We start from the raw sequence: 21,249 nt of genomic DNA, 5'->3' as shown, positions 1-21,249 counted from the left end.
ATTCCAGTAATGAAAAAGAGAATTTATTCCACCAATAGAATTCTACCATTGAAACCTCTTGCTGACTAAAGAGACAGTTTCTGGATCCTCAAAGCATACAGATAGATGACAATTTTTGTTTTTGTTTACATCTGACATCTGAGCTAGTAACTGGTCTTTTGCAGTCTTTCATCTATATGGCCAATTTGAATCTGCATTAATTAGCATGCCATGGTTTTGATTTTGAACTACTTTAAGTAATATGTTATCAATAGCAATAGTCTCTAAGAAAAATTGGATTAAAAGATTTTATTTTTCCTTGAAGGATGCTCCAGACCAATCTGAATACATTGGGTTACAATTAATTTGGGATGAAGATTGATGGCAATCTTATTGTATCTATGAAATAAATATGTTGTTGTTGTTGTTGTTGTTATTTATATGTCCTGAAAAACAGCAATGCTATTATTACCAGTGTTATTATCACCCCCATTTTACAAATGGAAAAATGAGTCAAAAATGTGCAGGCCCAACAAACAAGTAATAGAGGCTGAAAATGAAATCATGTGACTGATACCTCACTGGACTTTAAATCATAATGCTTCTATAATTTTCACTATCTTAAAAAGCAATACATATTTAAATTACTTAAGGAAGTTATATAACATATGAAATGTATTAAATATAACAATAAATGTATTTGAAATATCTTTTGATATATGTGTTACTTTTTTACTTAGTATAAAAACTGAGGTGATATATATGATTAAACAAGAGATATATGACTAATTCCCCTAGAGGGCAGCATGACCTAAATTAAAGTAAACTATTCAATTAACATCTGCCCTTTCCCCATTTTAGTTAATCCCCCCCCCAAATTTCCTTTCCTGCTGGCTGATAAATGCACTCGTATCTTGCTACCTATGATCTCAAATAACCACAGGAGAATATTAATTATGTTCCTAAAATAATAACATACGAGACCTGAAAGAAAGCAAATATGAAATGAATTAATTACTGTATCAATTTTATATTCTAAAGGGTAATATGAAGATATAATAAAATTATTCAAACCAAGCAAAACTTTATCGAGTCACTATTTGGATTAAATATTATCTCTGAATCTTGTGTACTATTTCTTAATTTTCATCAAAGAAAAACGATAGTGTTTGTTTGTGAAGCAGTTTTAGAGGGATGTTTCACTTGAAGAATCACAGAATAAAGCACATTTTGAAATGTTGCACAACTCTGGAATAAATGTTTTTCCAAATCATGCTCTAGGAATTGGAATGAATAAAAAATATTAGTTCCAGACCAACCCAAAACAGGTTGGACTGTTTCTGGAGCCTCAAATATTGCCTTAAGAATATAGCATAATCAGAGTATAAACTATATTGCTGTACAATTTTAATAATTGTAATATTTTTTACAATTTAGCAATACTGCTAAATAATTATTCAAAATAGCTCTCATATCATCAACTTACACAAACAATTTGTGTTCACTATCAAATTCCACCACACTTTTAATACTTAAACTTGATTAATGAGAAAAGCTAAAGATTCAAGAACTAGATTAAAAATTGATCTGCCTAGGTGTTAACATAGCTATGAACATAAATAGTTTGAAGACAAAATATTTCAAATGACTTTGGCTAACAGATAAAGACCCAAAGTGTGATCCAGTAAAGAAAATACAGTGAAAATTTATGTTTTCTTAGAACACATTTCATAAATTTACTCTGAACTATATCAAAGGCCAATTCAAAGTTTACTGAGATTAGAATATTAACTTTATCTCTGTGATATCCAAAATATCAGTTCCCAGAAGAATATTATCAGCGCTTGTCTATTTTTTAATAATACAAACTGATATGGGTAGATTATTATTTTTTATTCTATTTCCTCATGTCTGATTCTCGGAGGCAGCCTGGGCAAGTCTCTGCAGTTTTGTTGGTGAGGTTGTTTTGGCCTCCTTCCTAGGATAAGAGTAGCTTGAGATCACTCCGGTGACTTTGAGATTAAGGTGGGAATAAAACTCCAGGTCTCCTGTTTCTAGCTGGATGGCAACTGCAATACATTCAATACAGACTGCTTTTAAACATATTGGAATGTTCAACTAGTTCAGAATGGTGTAAACAAATTCTGATTTGGAAATGTTATACAGAACATATGATACTTTTGCGAAAATGTTTGCACTAGGTTGCACTGCATTTTCAAAAGGTAAAAGTAATGGTAAACGTTTTCCCTGTCCAGTCATGTTTGACTTTAGAGGGCAGTGCTCATCTCCATTTCTTAGCCAAAGGAGCCAGTTTTATCTGAAGACTTTCTTAGTCATATGCATGACTCTACACCGAGACACATAGAATGTTGTTACCTTCCCACTGAAGTGGTACCTACTGGTATTTATCTACTCCCATTTGCATGCTTTTGAACTGAGTTGGGGCAAGTAACAGGAGCTAAAACATATGAAGTACAGTTAGAGAAGCTGGGCATGGCTAGTCTACTGAAGAGAAGGACCATGGGTGACATGATAGCAATGTTCCAATATTTTGAGGGGCTGCCACAGAGAGCAAGGGGTCAAGCTATTTTCCAAGGCACCTGAAGGCCAGACAAGGAATAATGGATGTAAACTGATCAAGGAGAGTTTCAACCTAGAAATAAAGAGACATTTTCTGGTGGTGAGAACAATCAACCAATGGAACAGCTTGCCTTCAGAAGTTGTGGGAGTTTCATCACTTGAGACTTTCAAGAAAAGATTGGACTGCCATTTGTCAGAAATGGTGTAGGGTCTCCTGCTTGGGCGTGGGCTTGGACTACAAGGTCCCTTCCAACTCTATTAATCTGAGGTCACCCTGTTTGCAATGCTCAGGTCTGGAATTATGGCTGATTAGCTCAGCATCTTTAACCACTGAGCCATCCTGCTCCTACTGCATTTTCAGACACTTATTAACATACTATCGTGAAGCATAAAGCTTTATATAGCATGGCACTGGCCAGTGTGAAAAACCTGCATTTTTCCTAACAAATTTGCTAGGCATTTTTTTTCTTTCATTTCACAACTTCATGACTCGTTTGTATCCGCAGAATAATTAACCTTGTTCCACTACCGTATCATATTATAAGCTGCTATAGGGAAAATATAAAGTGAAAAGTAAAATTGTACAATCTGTTCAAACCAAAACCTTCTATAGGAACTACGGATCACCCTAGCTCTCCTGATGAAATAATAAATTGAAATGCTGCATAATTCTGCAATAAAATTGGAAGGCTGTGTTAGGCTGAAAAATTTCAACATGCGAAGCTTTATTGGTTTGCAAGTGAATTTCAGATTGATAGTGTTTGAGATACAGATGGCAAATTCACCTGCCTCATTAAAACCTATTAAAATGACAGGGCTTAATATAGATTTTAGTCACTGTAAAGCCATATACCGCTAATTTGTAATGATCATATCAACTAACAAACACATAATCAAGAAGCTCTTAAAATGTATTAAAATTCAGATCACCCTATTAACAATCTTGCTTCATTAACATATTAATAGACAATGTGCTTTTCATAATTAGATTGTATTTCTTTGCATCATTAAAGATAATTCCTGTAGGCTTTAGAGGAAAGTTCACATATTTTCTACAGAGAAAGGCTGTAGAATTCTAAGCTTTTCATGCTGTTGTTCACTCATTGTCATTCTTAGTTTTCTGTCTTCTCTACTATCCTTGTCCATCAGCTGAACAATAATCAAGACGAAGATGAAGAATGAATCAAGGATCAGAAAGGAAGAAATTATGACATGATCCAACTAGTTACTAGATTTCTACATTATTTATCAGCTGTAATCTGATAACTGGTTTTTGGTAGAGATCCTTTCAAATCCATAATAGGTACAGCTATATTTATCACGTATTTATCAGAGCAAAGAAAAGTTAGCTTGCAAAGAACTTGGGTGTGGATTATACTGATGAACATGCTGAGAAGAAAGCAAAATTTTAGAGAATCCACAAAACCTTCATAGATCTAATTGGTTATTAACCCTCCTCCATAGTCTATGCTAGATTCGTAACTTGTCTAGACTTGGATTATTTCTTATGAATGAATTTATCTTTACTTTTCTGACACCTAGATTGCTCTTTGCACACAGAAAACAATACAAGGGGTAAAAATAATTTAAGGTAACTGTTGATGCTTAAAATTTACTGTTGGGGCTTGAATTAAGTGGAATTTTTGGTTGCTGGCACTTGGGAATTCTGCTTTCCTGCTTGATTAATTGGGCTAATTTTTGCTACAGTTTTGAGGTTGCAATTATATGAATTAATTAAGGTTAAATATTGAACTCAGCAATATTTGCATTATTTGCTACACAAATAGAATAAAGGATTTTTTGGTTTTTTAAAGAATTGTATATGAGCTGTGACGGCAGAGTGCTTAGAGTGCAGTACTGCAGGCTACTTCTGCTGATCACCGGCTGCCAACTGTTTGGCAGTTCAGGTTTCACCAGCTCAAGGTTGACTCAGCCTTCCATCCTTCTGAGGTGGGTAAAATGAGGACCCAGATTGTGGGGGGTGATATGTTGACTCTGTAAACAGCTTAGAGAGGGCTGTAAAGCATTGTAAAGTGGTATATAAGTCAAAGCGCTATTGCTATGTATTTTAATGCAAAAAAATAATGAAACCTAACCAAAAGTATAATTTGGAATTCTTGGGCCCATGCCAATGAAATGGCACAAAAATTAACATGTAAATGAAGCACAAGTTAGCATGAAAGTGTGTGTCCTCTTTCTGAAACCATGAGATATGCTAGTCCTATCCTAGCTATACCCTTTCTACACCATCTGTGGGCCAGAGACAACCAGAAGTCTATCAAGCTCCATCATGTCATCAGCTACAAGTACCCTGAAGCCAGTCCGCTTACTTCTTCAGCCTGGATATTCTCCAGTGCAACTATAATAATTATTTTATATGCCAAAATGTTACCTTCCATGGTCTTAAAGATGACTAGTATATGTAGATAGCAAATGTTTGTTGAACTGGGAAATTTTTCTATTTTTGGGGACATTTATTTAGTGGTCCACATGTTCAAAACATTTGAATAATCTGCTTTTAAAGCCAAGGCAGTTCCACATAAAGTCCAGTACAAAAATATTATCTGGAGTTAATTAAGGTGCAGATTACAGATGCTTCCACTGCTCTCTAACTGTTGGGTCTAGGGCAGAGGTCGGGAATCTTAAACACTCAAAGAACCATTTGGACCCGTTTCTCACAGAAAACAAAACACAGGGAGCCCCCAAACCCTTCCCATGCCTCATTATTTCCTGAGCAGCCACAAAACTATCATATTTAGTTGAATTAAATGTTGTTTTCTTCTGAAACCTTTCTTTAACTGGATTTATCCATGGTTGGCCTACCGGGGCTGAAAAGCTCAATAAATCGTGTGTTGGCAGGTGTAGCACATTGGCGGTTGTGACGTATATTTTGAGCTACAGGAAGTCGCAGAGGAAGGATGAAAGAGTCACATGCAGCTCCTGAGCTGCAGGTTGCTGACCCATGGTCTAAGGAAGCTCTCCAACTGCGTGCCTGATCTTTAAAGAGACTACAATTCTCATGGCTTGTCATTGAGACAATCTAGCTTCATAACATAATGAGTGCTATGCAGAACTTTAATTGCTATGCAGAACTTTAATTGTATGCAAATAGTGAATATTTTCAGAGCAATCACACAACTGAATGAATATGTTGATAAAACAAAAGAGATTTCCTTAATATGAATTACTAGCACCAGTGTCTTGGTCACAAAAATTCAGACTGCTGTTGCATGGCCTCAGAGTACTTGTATATTTGTTATGCTGACATCTATTGATGGCATTCAATATCTGAAAATTATAGGAAGGAGTGATGAACAATAAAAATAAATAGAATTAATTGAACAGTTGCCACCTAGTGGTAATTATCGTTTGTGCCTTAATTAAAAATGAGTAAAACTACAGCATACTAATTTAGGCTAAGGAGAATAATATATTTATATTACTAATATGTTTCTTTGGCTTTACACTGTAGACAATGCAATTAATAATAATTTAATTAAACTTATATGCCACCTGACCCCCAATGACTCTTTGTTGCATATCCAGTAAAGTGGAAAGAAATAACTGGGCATAATTCAACTTACGTTATGCACTCTTAAGTTCCATTAGTTTCAGAACAACTTATGGTTATATATGTGGCAAAAATAAGATCAATTTAAGATAATGAAATGTATCCCAAAGTAATTGTATATATACTGGAGTTCATCTTAAACCATACGAATGAAACTTTTCTTTATAATGTTGGTAAACCAGCACATATCTTCCTCATCCCGAAAAAAACATAACTAAGCAGAGATAGCAGTAGATCTCCATAAAATTAGCGCTCGATAATTTATATGCATTTATGAAATGTATAAATGATTATTATAACTAATAATCAGAAATAATCATTTGAGAATAATGGGTAAGTCACCAGGCTAGATATTAGGAGACCAGGAGCTATAGTCTTATCTTGGACACAAAGTCAACTGGTGATCTTGAGCCAATCTTTCTTCCTCAACTCTACTAAACCACTTCAGAAATCTTTTCAAGAAAACTGCAGAGACCAATCCAGGCTGTCATCATCTGTCAAGATTAACCTGAAGGGAAAGCAAGCAAGCAATTTTATCATTATGGGAAAGATGGTGATACTGGGACCCGGTTAGATGCTCAAGCTGTGAAATATTGTTTCAAGACTTTTGCTCTCTCCTAAAAATGGGCTTTCTTTAAATAGGAGGTTCTCCTCTTTAAGGACTCATTCAAAATCCCACTATATTTTTGAATAAATGTAAACATTTGCTGTCTCCACATCACAGATATCAATGAGCTATGCACAGAGCCACACATTGAGACCAATACTGGCAAGCCTTCATACACACAACCCATTGTTCTTTTGTTATATTTGCTAAATAGCTAAATGGTTTAACTCGTATGGCTAAGACCTATAGCAATTTGCATATCTCACTGGATCCATTATCTTTCTGTTATGTTATCATTTAATAATAAATTGACAGGAAAATAATTTTGCCCTATCTCTGAGGTAGAAATTAATTGTTAATGTCACTTAAGCAATCATGATCTGCCAGAAGTGTATTGCTTAATGTACTTCAAGGATAGAAAGAAGAAAACAGAATATTCTACTACCCTGTTTCCCTGAAAATAAGACCTCCACAGATAATAAGCCCAACTGGGCTTTTGAGCACATGCGCTAAAATATCCCCCCCCCAAAATAAGCATTTAAACACATGCGCAGCCAGCCCCTGCCATGTCCTCTGGTTGCTTGCCATGAAAACAACATGAGGTGAGGAGGTGAGGTTGCAGGGGGGGAAAGGGAGGGGGAACATGCCCCATGCACCCAACATGCTCTTACCTAATGGCCGCTCCCACAACCCTAGCCACCGCGCCCTTTCTGTCACGCTAATGGCCATTGCAAAAAGAGCAGCAGGCCTAGCTATGTGCTACGCAGCAGCAGTCATGAGGTGACCACGCTCGTCGCCTCCTGTACCTCAAAAACAATAAGACTTCCCGGTGGATTATGCAAAATGTTCTTAAAAAAGGATAAAGTTTACCCCTCAGTTATTCTTGTTAGGTATAATCACTGATTGTACAGTTATAGAGACTAACTTGATTTTGCATTTAATAACGGCAGCAAGACTGTTGGTGGCGCAATACTGGGAAGAAGGAAGATTTGCCTACTATTCAAGAATGGACATTAAAAGTAACAAACCTAGCAGAGATGGCTAAAATATCAGCATATCTCAAAGACCACTCAAATGAGAGATATAAACTGGAGTGGGGAAGATGGATTGACTATACTCAAAATAAATATGGGACTAAGAAATTCCAGATAGTTTATGACTGAAGAAACAAGGAATGATATAATCTGTTTAGAGTTAGCCTAGCAAAGAGGAGTTAAAGCTCAAATGAAAGATGATACTAACTTTCTTTTTTTAAAGTTTATCTTAGAATATCTTTGTTAAAGAATTTTACCCTGTATTGGTTCTGGGAAGTTGGGGAGGGGGAGGTTTGGGGGGGATTGGGGGGTAGGGGGAGGGAGGTAAATATTTTTAAAAGTTTTGTTTTTAAAATTTTCATTAAAAAAAAAAAGACTTCCCCAAAAATAAGGCCAAATGCTTATTTCAGGGGGCGGGGTTCAAAAGAAAATAAGACCCTGTCTTATTTTCGGGGAAATACAGCAGTTGTAAATAATGTCCAAAATGAGTTTTTGAGTTTTTGAGTTTTATTGGGATTTATATGCCGCCCTTTTCCCTGAGGGGACTCAGGGCGGCTTACAACCACAAGGGAGGGGGGTGCAGTGTCAAAAACAGAACAGTATGTGAACAAAGAAAAAATAGTAAAAACACAACTTTCATTCAGCAATCAAACACTCGGGCGGGTCAATTGGGAACCTATCCCCAGGCCTGCTGGGAGAGCCAGATCTTGAGGGCTGCGCGGAAGGTCTGGATAGTGGTGAGGGTACGGATCTCAGCGGGGAGGTCGTTCCACAGGGTCGGAGCTGCAACAGAAAAGGCTCTCCTCCGTGTGGTTGCCAGTCGGCATTGACTGGCAGATGGAATTCGGAGGAGGCCCAGTGAGTGGTATTTAAAGGGGGGGAATAAAATAAAATAAAATCTGAAGTCAGGGGAGCATGATGGACATGCCAGAAGATCAGAAACTCAGTGGAGATTCCAAGCAGAAACATCAGCTGGTTTCTGAGCCACAGAATTCTAATTTCTACCCCAGCACCCAATAATGTTCCTAAGGATCTCTGAACTGCTTATTTTGGTTCCTGAAGAGCTCAATAATGACATTGAACTCCGAAGGCTATCTTTATTTGGGAAAAGTGCTTCACAGCCTTTCTGTGTCCTATCAAAGACCACTTTTCCTCCCAAATATCTCCTTTAATTTCAGCAGTACTACCGCAGAATAGACTGCTGTGGATTGCCACTAGCACAGTATTCCCATTTATACAGGCTTGGAAGCTTGGCACCTAAGAAATATTTCTTTATTCCTTTTACATAATGCTTCACACCTTCCTTTTACATTGTGAGAGTTGTGGATATTATGGGAAGAATTAGGTGTTCATTTGGTGTGAGAATATGGTTGCCATATGCTGCTCCATTTGTATTTGATTTTACGTCTTTTTTTTCTTGCATAAAAAAAAAAAAATCATCAGCAATTTCTGAGGCAGACTACCTGGATGCGAATATCAGCACACAATACAACCTACTTTTTATTCTTTTCCGCTCTTTCCACTGTGAGGGTAAATAAATGCTCATCATGTTAGAGGAAAAGGTCGGGAACTAAGAAGCTTCCTGATGTGGTAAATATTAAGGCAACGATGTACTTATGTTGTACTGAAGCCTGTATTTTCAATCTCACCTGCCTTTTGAAGAAAGGGAGAAGTAGGATTTGTTGTATGCAATTCCCAGTTAGTCTCCCCTACCTGGCTCCTGCAAATCAAGAGTGTGCTGACAATGAAAATATGCAAGTCACCCTGCACAACAGCCTCTCCATAGTTCTTCCTATGGATATCAGATCTGCATAACCATCTTGCACTGCTCCTGGGTAATTGACATTCCAGCCCTGAGCAGAGGCGCCAGTCACTGCTTTCACACATTTATTTTCCTTTCATTCTGCTTTCTGCAAAGAAATAAGACTATGTGAAAAGCTCTTAGCATGGGTGGCTTTTGTTGATATATAAAATCATGTTCCGGTTTTATTTTATTTAAAGCTTTATATCCGAGACTTTTATTTTATTTCTTAGGAAAATATAGTTGGGGGGAAAATATGATCTATTTCAATTTAGACTAGCACTTGAGACAGTGGTGAAATTCAATTTTTTTTTAGTACAGGTTCTGTGGGCGTAGTTTGGTGGGCATGGCAGGGGAAGGATACTGCAAAATCCCCATTCCCACCCCATTCTTGAGCCAGCCAGAGGTGGTATTTGTCGGATCTCTGAACTACTCAAAATTTCCGCTACCGGTTCTCCAGAACCTATCAGAACCTGCTGAATGTCACCCCTGAGTTGAGATTAAAAAGCAAGGGTCAGCAGCACTGATAAACCTAAAGAATAAATCTAAAGGCAGTTGGAGAACCTGATCAAAACTTTTCAACAATTACTGAACAGAAGCACAATATAATAAATGTAGGAGAAGGAGTGGCAGAACCTGGGGGGGGGGTGAAGTCAAAAAACGAAGCATAGAATTATAAAGCTGAGGGGATCTTGGGGAAACTTCTAGTCTAATCCTCAAATCAGCCTAGAGTCTCTGAGCACATAGCCACAAAAGGACTAAGTCCAATTCCTCTTGAAGTCTGTTGACCCTTATCTAGAGCCAAAATAGTGCTAGCCTTAGTTGCGTAAATTCCTCTGCTTAGGCAGAGGTTTAATTGAAATTTAATGTGTGGTCCAGGTCTTTCACACCAGACATTAAAATATAATAAATAAAATATGTATATAGTAAAAGATTCAATATTTTTCAAGAGTAAGCAAAGTTATCTATGCAAATTATTATTATGTCCTATGACATGAGCTTCTCTGATGTCTTTTCATCACTAAATAACAAAAAAAAGGTCCACAGAACAGGTGACTTGAGGATTTCTGTCAGCTACATGTCATACAGAAAAAAGGTATATTAAATACCAGATAATTCTTATTCTGGGTAGTTTACTGAGGCCTACCATGAGACCAACCTGAAGTATTCTACTCCTCTCCTTTAAAGAGGCTAGCTGAGCTAGCAGTTGAAGCATTTCTTTCATTTGCAGCAGTTTGGATGATTCATGAGGCTCTACCAGGTGATTATGGCAAAGGGCCCACATGAATTGACCCTCTCACACTACATGATGGTCAGAGGGTCAGAGCCATTTGTCTTCTCCAGGAACATGGAGATTAACAGTAAAGTCTCCTCTCTGAACTGCACTGAACTCCTGGCTTTATATTTTCATTTACATGCTGTTATAGTTTGATTAGTAACAATATGAAAGTCATCAGTCATTAGTTTCTGGGTTTTTTTCCTCAGTCATATTTCTTCTTGGTCTCCCATCTAAGTAGTAACCAGTCTGATTTAAAATAGTTTTTTGATACCCGCCAATTAGGTAAAATTAATCTATTTGGCTCCAATTTCTAGCTTTGTTTTTGATCATATAGCTCCGTGATGGCGAACCTCTGGCACGCGTGCCACGGGTGGCACACAGAGCCCTCCTTCAGGCATGTGAGCCATTGTCCCAGGTCAGCTGTACCATGCATGCGCATGTGCCTCCCGCCAGCCAGCTGGTTTTAGGGTCTCTGCTACACATTCGCAGGGGGCACATGTGAGGGTTGCAGACACATATATGGGTGTCGCAGGCACAAGAGAGCATGGGGGGGGTTGCATGTGCATGCATGGGGAGAGAGCATGGGGGGTTGTACATGCATGTCCTGGGGGTGGGTGGGAGAGCACGGAGTCGCACATGCATTCACAGGCGCAGGGTGTACGTGCATTACATTATAGATTTGTCCGTGCATGCACTTTTGGCATGCTAGAACAAAAAGGTTAGCCATCACTGACATAGGTGCTGTAGATAATGTAATCAGTCCTATGGTACCAACCATGTAAAAACTATAATAGTGATAAGTAATAATAGCAGGTCAACCTAACTAACTTGACTTGAATTTGATATTTAACTTGACAAACCACACTTCTAACCCGTTCTTTTTGTTCCTCAAAATATTAAAAAGTCAATCACATTGTGCCTCTTTATCGTAATGTTTCTTTGATTTAGTTTATGATTCTCTATGCACTTCAAGTTACAAAGGTTGCATCTTGATGGAGGGACTTAAACCTATTGAAAATAAATGTGGGGACTTTAACATCTACATTCAGACAGGAAAAGCTGAATACATTCTACCTTTTGTCATTCCTTTCTTCACATCTACCCAAGATTTCATACTACTTGAAGTAATACTTTTGTAGGAACTATGGGCACCATGTTGGCACTTACCTGAATACAGCAATCATAAGTCAATATTTTTTTTATCATCTACTATGTATTCTTTCAGTGGCAGAAGCTTTTGTCATGTGTTGCCAGTTTGCTATGGTGATAATTACAATGGCAAGGTTTAGTCTCATGTTTTCTTTTTGTACCCGATTAAAGAAATCAATGGATACCATTATGTACCATATGTATGTAAGAGATGTTTGCAGTTCAAGTGATTTAACTGAATGCCTATTCTTGCTAGTGAGACAGCTCAGAAATGTGGAAAAGTGTGAAAAACATTTCAATTCCCAGAACATTAAAGGCAAATAGACTTACCTAACATTGCCGATCACTACCCATGAATTTATATCTGTCCATCCATTGAGGCCAAATTCAGAGAAGGGGTTCTTGATTCTCTTTCTGTTTCAAAGAGCATCTCTCTCAAGGCTGAACTTGAGGCTGAGTAAATAGTAAACAAGCTGTAGCCTACCTGGAGGAAAAATAAAATGGATCTTGTTTTGAAAACAAAGAAGGTCCTACTATCAGTGTTTACATTACACTCCTTTCCAAGCACATGAGAAAGGCAATTGTAAAGTCATAGAATATTATCACAAACCAAAAATGTAAGTTAAAAATTCAACTTTTTTGTTTTATTAATAACATTACCATTTCACTAATATGTTTTCAACGGCCTCTGAACTTATTTTGTAAAAGTTTGGTCAGAACAGAAAGTTTGTTTTAAAGCCATTGCAAAAATATTAGTGAAGTGGCATCTTATTAATAAAATAGAATGCAACATCTCCAGTAATATTTTGCTAATAGATTCTGTTTAATTAAATAACATTGTTATGATGTCCTCCAGAAAACGTCATAAGAAAAAAATGGCTAAATCTCATTTATTTAGTATAATATAATCATATTTCTACATACATATGTTTGAAAGAGAAAAAAGACTACAGTCCTTCTGAAATCCTCCCTTGCTTTTTTAAAATACAATTTTATTTCCATATTTCTACAAACTGTTAATGAAATATTATGTCTATTGCTTATTTTCAACAGTTATCTAAGCCATTAATTTCATAAGTGGCAGATGATATGTCAAAATAGTTGCATCTTGTTTCGGAAGTTGATGCTCTGTAAATTATGTGTAATATTCAGATACAGTTTTTAACTTCTCCCTTAAAATAATTAGAAATTCAAGGCATTGGTAATCACAAAAATATTTAATTGTTTAGATTAAACAATACAAAACATTTCTCACAGTCCAGTGCTATTCAGACTTTGATGAATTAAATGCATATCTTAATACTGACCAATTTGGATGATACTTCTGGGCAACACAACATCTGGAAATATGCATGTTGTATATACAGTACCTTGCTCTAAATTAGCTTTCTTCTTTTTCACTCGACAGTTATAACTTATAGTCTACATCTTCCTTAATGTCAGTCTCCATTAGCCATGTTGGGAGTTGCAATCATATACACATGGAGGGTAGGCTTCAGATTATTTTCTATGCAATTTGAAGATTCCATTCACTCCAATCTCTAGGTAATACTGTGAAGTTTTTATTTATTTATTTTATTTATTTATTAGGCAGCCAATGGATCAGTGGTTAAGACACTGGGTTATCTGATGGAAAGCTGTAGCTCAGTTTAGAGGTTTGGCATCACACAGAAGGGTTAGTATCCGTCTTTGCCCAGTTCCTGCTCACCTAGCAGTTTGAAAGTATGCAAATGTGAGTAGATAAATCAATACTTCAATGGGGAGAAACAGCACTACACAACATCTGCTGGCCACTTTTGGGGAAATGTCTTCAGACAGCATTGGCTCATGGTCTCAAAGTGGAGATGTGCACCACCCCTATACTGTAGTTGGCTACAACTAGTACAGTAAAATCCACAGGGACTTCTTCCCCCTTACCATTTATTTATTAATTAAATTTATATGCAGCACGTCTCACTGTCCAAAGCAACTCTGGGTAGCAAATTAATTTCAAGTTACTTATGTTCTGAAGAATCATACAAAATTACTGGTATATTCCAAGATTGCTAACTGCTAAAAGCCAGGGTCCCCCCCCCCCCGCTTTAACTCTCGCTGTTTATATATAAAAATGGGAGCATTGCGTTTAGCCCACAACAGAAGATTTCAGTGACGGCTAGTTTTGGGGTAACGAAGTTTTAGAGTACCCACTACTGATAAATCAGTGCAATCTACATATTGGGACGGATCTAAGAGCCAATTTTGTGCCTTAGTTTGCTTGTTTGTTTGTTTGATTGCATTATCAGACTAGTATGCTCAGACAACTTAAAAATGTGCTTAGTATTTTGATGACACTTTAACTTGACTTTTAAATTATTTCCCAATGATGTGTTTTAGATTAGTACACTAACTTTTAAGCATAGAAAAACAACTTGTGAAATTTGGCACCAGTCTCCTAGTGCTAAAATGAAATAATATTTCCTCTTCAAACCACTTGACAGCCTAATTTTATCTTCCCCATTTGATACCTTTCAGATGTATTGAAGCAACTACCAGAATTCAGTCTTGCCAGTTGTACAAATTCTCACTGGACTATGGTTACAGACAAAACAACAAACAAACAAAAATAGCCAATAGCAAAAGCAAAATAAATCTATCACTCTATGAATCACTCTATCATTCTATCTATCTATCTATCTATCTATCTATCTATCTATCTATCTATCTATCTATCTATCTATCTATCTATCTATCTATCTATCTATCATCTATCTACCTACCTACCTACCTACCTACCACCAAGCATAAGGAATTGTTGTTTATCTGCTTTTGGATCTCCAAGTCCAAAATAAAAATTAAGTCATTAAAATTAATTGGCAATAAAGAAAAAAGTCTTAATTCTGTAAGAAGTAATTAGTGTTCAGGCAGCTAAGAAAGGAAAGTCTCAACAGGTGGCAGCATCTGACTAATTTGTTGGGTTCAGAAATTAAGCATGGTAAGTTTTACTTAGAATGTGGATAAAAGATCACTAGGGAATCTTAGGAATATAGGTTAGCCTGGGAAATAAAAACAATCTTGTATGAAGGCAACAGCAAAACACTTCTGTCTAGCGTTCAAGAAAGCTACATGGAACTTTATATATGTCATTACAGGAGAGAAACTCGACTTGAGGGAAACTTAGAGGAGTAAAGGAGGCTTAGCAAAGGAAATGTCACAATATTTGTATAATTACCCCAATCAAGACTGCATGGTGTATGATGACAACAGAACACAATAAAAAATAGTTACTAATTCAACAAGTAAGCATGCCTAGATGTCACAATTCATTAGTGCCCAAACCATACTAGAATAGTACTTTAACAGTACGATCTTTATTGGCCAAATGTGATTGGACACACAAGGAATTTGTCTTTGGTGCATATGCTCTCAGTGTACATAAAAAGATAAGATACAATCACCAAGAATCATAAGGTACAACACTTAATGCTAATCATAGGGTACAAATAAGCAATCAGGAACAATCAATGTCAATATAAATCGTAAGGATACAAGCAACAAAGTTACAGTCCTGCAGTCATAAATGGGAAGAGATGGGTGATAGGAATGATGAGAAAACTGATAGTAATAGTAATGCAGCCTTAGTGAATAGTTTGACAGTGGTGAGGGAATTATTTCTTAAGCAGAGTGATGACATTCGGGGGGGGGGGGAACTGTTCTTGTGTCTAGTTGTCTTGGTGTGCAGTGCTCTATAGTGTTTTGAGGGAAGGAATTGAAACAATTTATGTCCAGGATGTAAGAGGTCTGTAAATATTTTCACAGCCCTCTTTTTGACACGATCAGTGTACAGGTCCTCAATGGAAGGCAGGTTGGCCATAATTGTTTTTTCTGCAGTTCTGATTATCCTCTGAAGTCTGTGTCTGTCTTGTTGGGTTGCAGAACCAAACCAGACAGTTATAAAGATGCAGATGACAGACTCAGTAAGGAAGTACTACTGAACAAAAAACAGTTACTACTAAGAAGGCTTGTCTCCTTGTCCATATCTCCTATACTTCACACAGAGCAAATTCTCAGGAAGCCTTCTAGAATTATTTGGGCCAAATGGGTAGAGTCTATTCTTTGAGGGTGGTGCCAGATATATCCTGGTACTATACTATATGGAAACTTGTGAGTGATTGAATTTTGCCTGGAAACCTTCAGGCAACCAGTGCAGAAATTTAAAACTGGGGTCATTTTGCAGTGATCCAGTTCCCCCAATCTTACCAATCTTACCACTGTGTTTGGTACCAGCTACACTTTCTGAGGTGCGATCATGGGAAGCTCCCCCCTCCTCCGGCTTTTTAAAGCATTTTTTTTTCGTGCTGGTTCAGGCAAACAGGCAGGGGAAAAAATGCTTTAAAAGGTGAAAAAAAAGTTGGCTATGCCCACCCAATCACAGGACCCCTCACACCAAGCCATGCCCACAGAACTGGTGGGCAAAAAAAAAAGATTTCACTGGACTGGAGGCTAAAACATATGAAGAACAGTTGCAGGAATTGGGTATGTTTAGTTTAATAAGAAGGAGTAGGCGTGATATGATAGCAGTGTACCAATATCTAAGGGGTTGTCACAAAGAAGTGAGTGGAGACCTATTCTCCAAAGCACCTGAGGGTAAGACAAGAAACAATGGATGGAAACTAATCAAGGAGAGAAGAAACTAACAATTAAGGAGAAATTTCCTGACAGAATAATTAATCAGTGGAATGACTGGCCTCCAGAAGTTCTGGGTGGGTGCTCCAACACTGGAGGTTTTTAAGAAGAGATTGGAAAACCATTTGTCTGAAATGGTGTGGGGATTCCTGCTTAAGTAGGGGGTTGAACTAGAAGACCTCCAAGGTCCCTTCCAACTCTGTTGTACTGTTCTATTCTCTTGAAATCACTGTGGAGGGAAATTTAAGTTGCCCTTATTGTCAAGTATTCTTGATATAGTTTGCAATGTACAGCTCAGCTTTTATTGAAAGCAATTTATTTTTGTTGTTTTTATTACATTTCAATAGTGTCAACTTTTTTTCCTTTGCACCCTAGGAGAGGAATATGTGCTGTTTTCTAGGATTGAACTCTCAACCTTCTGAGTGGGAGGCGAGTAGTTTCATCACTAGGTCACCCTGCTGCTCATTTTATTTCTCCTTTAATATCTGTAAAAATGTTCACAAAGACTGAGGAATAGACAAACTACACAAATGAAAATAATAAATACTGTACAGAAGCTACACATCCTTAGAATAGCTTGTCTATAAATCACCACTTCTACCTTGGCTGTAGACGAAAGGGCCAAGTAGGCTTATGGAGCAGATTCAATCTCCTTTGAATCAAGAGGCTAGGGAGACTATACACCTGCCCTGAAACAGATGCAGCGTCTTGCCCTTATGAGGAAGCCTTCAGGGTTAAAACTTTGTGAGTGGGGGCCCAAAGAAGAGAGCCAGGTCACGGCATTCACAAATATAAGCAAGTCTCGCAGAGCAGAGAGGCCTGTTTTTTTCCATACATTTCACAAAACGTTCCCCGTCTGCCGCCCTGGCCAAGAGCTGCAAAGCTGCTTCCAGCCTTGGCCAGAATTGCCCCGGGGGCTCTTTGCGCCAAACCCTAGGAAGTTAGTTAGTCCGCTGAGGTGTTGGTGGGGGGCAAAATCCCGACGGCTGATTAGAAGACCTCGACGGCTTTCCGGCCGACTGCAGTTCTCGTGGCGTCCGGAAGAGGTTACTGCAGATTGCCTCAAGTCCGAAGCGGTGCGCCTTGGGAATCAGCTGGGCCTGGGAGCTAAACTCGCCCTGGCTCCCTCAACCAGATGCCTCCTGGCCAGCTACGCGGAGGAGGCACCCGCTTGCTTGGACGCTGGCTTGGACGCGGGCTTTCGGGGGCAAAAGCTCGGGGCCCGATCCCTGGATTTCCATTTCCGACGACATACTGTACGTGCTTTGGACTGATTGGTTTTCCGTTTCGCAGGGACAGTATTTTGCGGAAGATACCGAAGCGTCTCGGGGAATAAACACCTTCGGACGCGCTCCCAGTTTTTCCTCGAGACTGGAATGGGTGGGTGGGTGGGTGGGGAAAGCTCTTCCCATCCTTCACGACCCCAATCAAACCAGTGGACAGAATGACGTCCACTCTGGTCTTCTTTCTCCCACCCTACCAGGTGGACTGGACCCCTTTCTCCCACCCTGCTGCTGAAAACAGTCTAGCAGTTGATGAGCTTTCCAGAAAACATTCCACTATTCATATTTTTAAAAACAAACCACAAGGAAAGGGATCCAGTGGGAATGAGTGGGTAGAGAGAGGGAGATTGTTTGAAGATGGCCTTCTTCCTTTATTAAAGTCAGCCATATGTTTTCCTGCACAGAACAACTTTCCGCAGAAAGAGCTCAGAAAGGAAAGTGGAGATAAGGACGGGTGGAATATCTTCGGATAATTAAGAAATAAATAAATCTTGCCTGAAGATTTCCTAGGTTCTTTGAGTCACGAAGTGGAATTTTGAAGGAAAAAGGCAGGCTTGGCTTTATAGTGAATAAATATTAGGCTTCTCCCTTAGGACAGAAAGCTTGGTATCACTTGACTTTCATCAGCCAAAGTTTTGGTCGTTTTTAAAGTACTGACTTTTTTCCTCCTGGGCTTGAACAATGCTGAATGCTTTCTTTTTCCAGCATTTTGAACAACGCTGAAGCACAAATGTAATGCAGCCTTCCACTATCCCTTCCTATGAGGGGATTTAATCACTGTGAACAGGGAAGACCAGAGGGTGTGATCAAAAAAATGTCATGGCTATAAGGATGTGACTAAACTTTTATCTGTTTTTTTTATGTGTGCAGTTTCAGTCACATCATTGTGGTGACTTTACTGACTTTTTTGACCACATTCTGCAGGGCACCCCTGAGGGCAGTTGAAGTTGTACACCTGCTGTGGACAGTGAAATAGATGATACATGAAAAATAATTTGATATTAATTTCACTCAAATTTGTGGAGGAGGGAAAGTAGGTTCTATGAGGAAAAATAAACTATGGGAATTCTTTCTTGCTCTCTTCTTCCTTCTTCTGAAGCACTTTGTGCCAGTGTTAAGTCTTCCATTTCAAACTATTTCTGAAAAGCAAGTCTGATTGTATAATTATATACAATTGAATTATTGATTTTATTAAGTATTATATATTAAAGAATTAAGAATGTAATACAATTTGCAAATCAATAACATGCAAGTAGCAGTTTCCAGTGTTCTCTGATTACCCATCCATTTTTTTAGTTGGTTTTAGAGTCTTCCTTCCTAAACTTTATCACAGCACAACTATTCCCCACACTATCAACTTCCCCTTGGCTCACAATGTTCCTCTGAGTTTGCCCCAATCTTTTAAGTTGTCCTAAGGTATCCTGGTTGAAAAAATAATATTTCTTCCTTAAGACAAGACTATCCCACCAAATTCAAGGTATAGAAAATCTGGAATGTCTCACCTAGGATCTTGAAAATGAAGTCAACTGACCTGTATGTGGCTGTGCTCAGAGACGTATTTGGGGAAGATCGGCAAGCAAATATTTGCCTTCTGTGCTCAAATTACCAGCCAGCTTCAATATAGCTCTTTTTGTAGTATTTTGTAGATTTCTGAATTTATTACAGCACAAAAACTCAACATTGCAGAATAAAACATTTTGGTAGATTAAGATAGATTAACATTATGCATATTATGTAGTGTAACCTATTGGTAGAAGGCTTTTTCTCTAATAATACAGGAACATACATATGTTCTACATATCTCAGTACAGGTGAGCCTCAATCTATGACCACAATTGAGATTACTATCTTGTGGCTGCTTTGCTCAATGACTGCAATCTTGGCATATCCAGTTGTAGTCATTTAAAAGAGAATTGTGAGTTGTTAAGTAGATGGAATCCTAGCTAAGAAGTGCAGGGGTGCAGGGTGTGAGGGAGGTGAAGGAAGCTCTGGGAGGTCGGTACATACTGCAGAAGTTGGGTGTGTGTATTGAAGTGCTGCACAAAGCCAGGCCCACCAATACACAAAAAACTACCACTACCCCATTCATCTTTAGCCATTTTCCTTTTGCTACTAACAAATGAATACCATTCTCCAAGCTGCGTAGCACCATTCTTCATGCTGGCATCCAATTCTTGCAATCCTTAAGAAGGTTTATTCTTCAAATCATGCATGCCATTCCTCCTCCAAATCATGCAACTTGTGGAATGAGAGTTCCAAAGTATCCTAAAAATCAGATGCTAGTGTGGAAAGCAGCTTGAGATGGCTTGGAGAATGGTGCACATTTGTCAGAAGTGGGATAAAAATGACTAAAGGTGAGTGAGCCAAAGCAGCTTTGCACGTGCTGGTGGATTGGGTGAACAGCTGAGGCTTTCCAATATGCTCCTCAAGGAAGAGCAGAAAAGTAGGAGTGTCAAGGAAATTAAAGGCATGAGATAAGAAAAGGAAATATAGCTTCATTTTAGTTTACACCATCACATTCATTATGCTTTTCCATATGTATATTTGCAAACCATTTTCTTTCCTTTAGGTCCCTACAATGTGCCTGTGTTTGTGATTCCTTCCTTCCTTCCGTCCTTCCATCCGTCCATCCATCTCTTCTTTTCACCTTCTCTCTAGATGACAAAACTACTCCAACACATCCATTTTAAGGTGGCCATTCACTTCTGTATTCATTTCATAATAAGTAAGCACCCATCTATTCTTTGTTCCACCTCTTGTTATTTTATCCCATATACTTTTAAATACAGTATATATGTAATACCCACTGCACTCAACTTTCTTTTACTGACTTACCCAATTCTCATTTTCATATAATATATTGGGAAAAAGCATGCTCTCAAAACTATCTTTTATTTTGACAAATGGTTTATTCCTTGATACATGCATGCCATAGTTTTATAACATCATTTGTTTGTCTTTTATTTATTTTTTATCTATTTCCCCATTTTTAATAAATATTTTCCAGATATTCATAGAATGTACAAAATGTACACAACTCCATCTGTTTGTTCTGGTTTCTCACCAATTAGGTGTAACTTGAACTAATTCTCTCGTTTTCCCTATCAACAAGAAAATTGCCTTGGTTTTCTATAAATTACTTTATCTATACTCCTTGTTGCATCATTTAACCTATCTGACATTAGCTGCAAATCATCCAGATGATGCAAGCATATATGGTAAAGATTTTGAGATATGTTGTAATGCCAGACATTCACTGTCTTGCTAAGTTTTACATTAGATTTATTTCAATCTAATATTATCT

At 37.9% G+C, this 21,249-nt stretch overlaps 1 long non-coding RNA gene across 1 annotated transcript in view; it reads right to left on the bottom strand.

Moving 5' to 3' along the window:
* LOC106539504 (uncharacterized) overlaps positions 1–21,249 on the bottom strand; it is a 43,470-nt gene that overhangs the window by 7,502 nt on the left and 14,719 nt on the right. The window contains exon 2 of the long non-coding RNA XR_015698089.1: positions 12,331–12,484. This is a non-coding gene — a long non-coding RNA (uncharacterized LOC106539504). The remainder of the gene's footprint in view (positions 1–12,330; positions 12,485–21,249) is intronic.

Source organism: Thamnophis sirtalis, unplaced genomic scaffold (assembly GCF_051295495.1).
Source record: "Thamnophis sirtalis isolate CommonGarterSnake01/CBP01778 unplaced genomic scaffold, rThaSir2_p1.2 scaffold_1, whole genome shotgun sequence".
Lineage (NCBI taxonomy): Eukaryota > Metazoa > Chordata > Lepidosauria > Squamata > Natricidae > Thamnophis > Thamnophis sirtalis.
The sequence above is the reverse complement of the archived record's forward strand: the minus strand, read 5'-3'. Positions and strand labels throughout refer to the sequence as shown.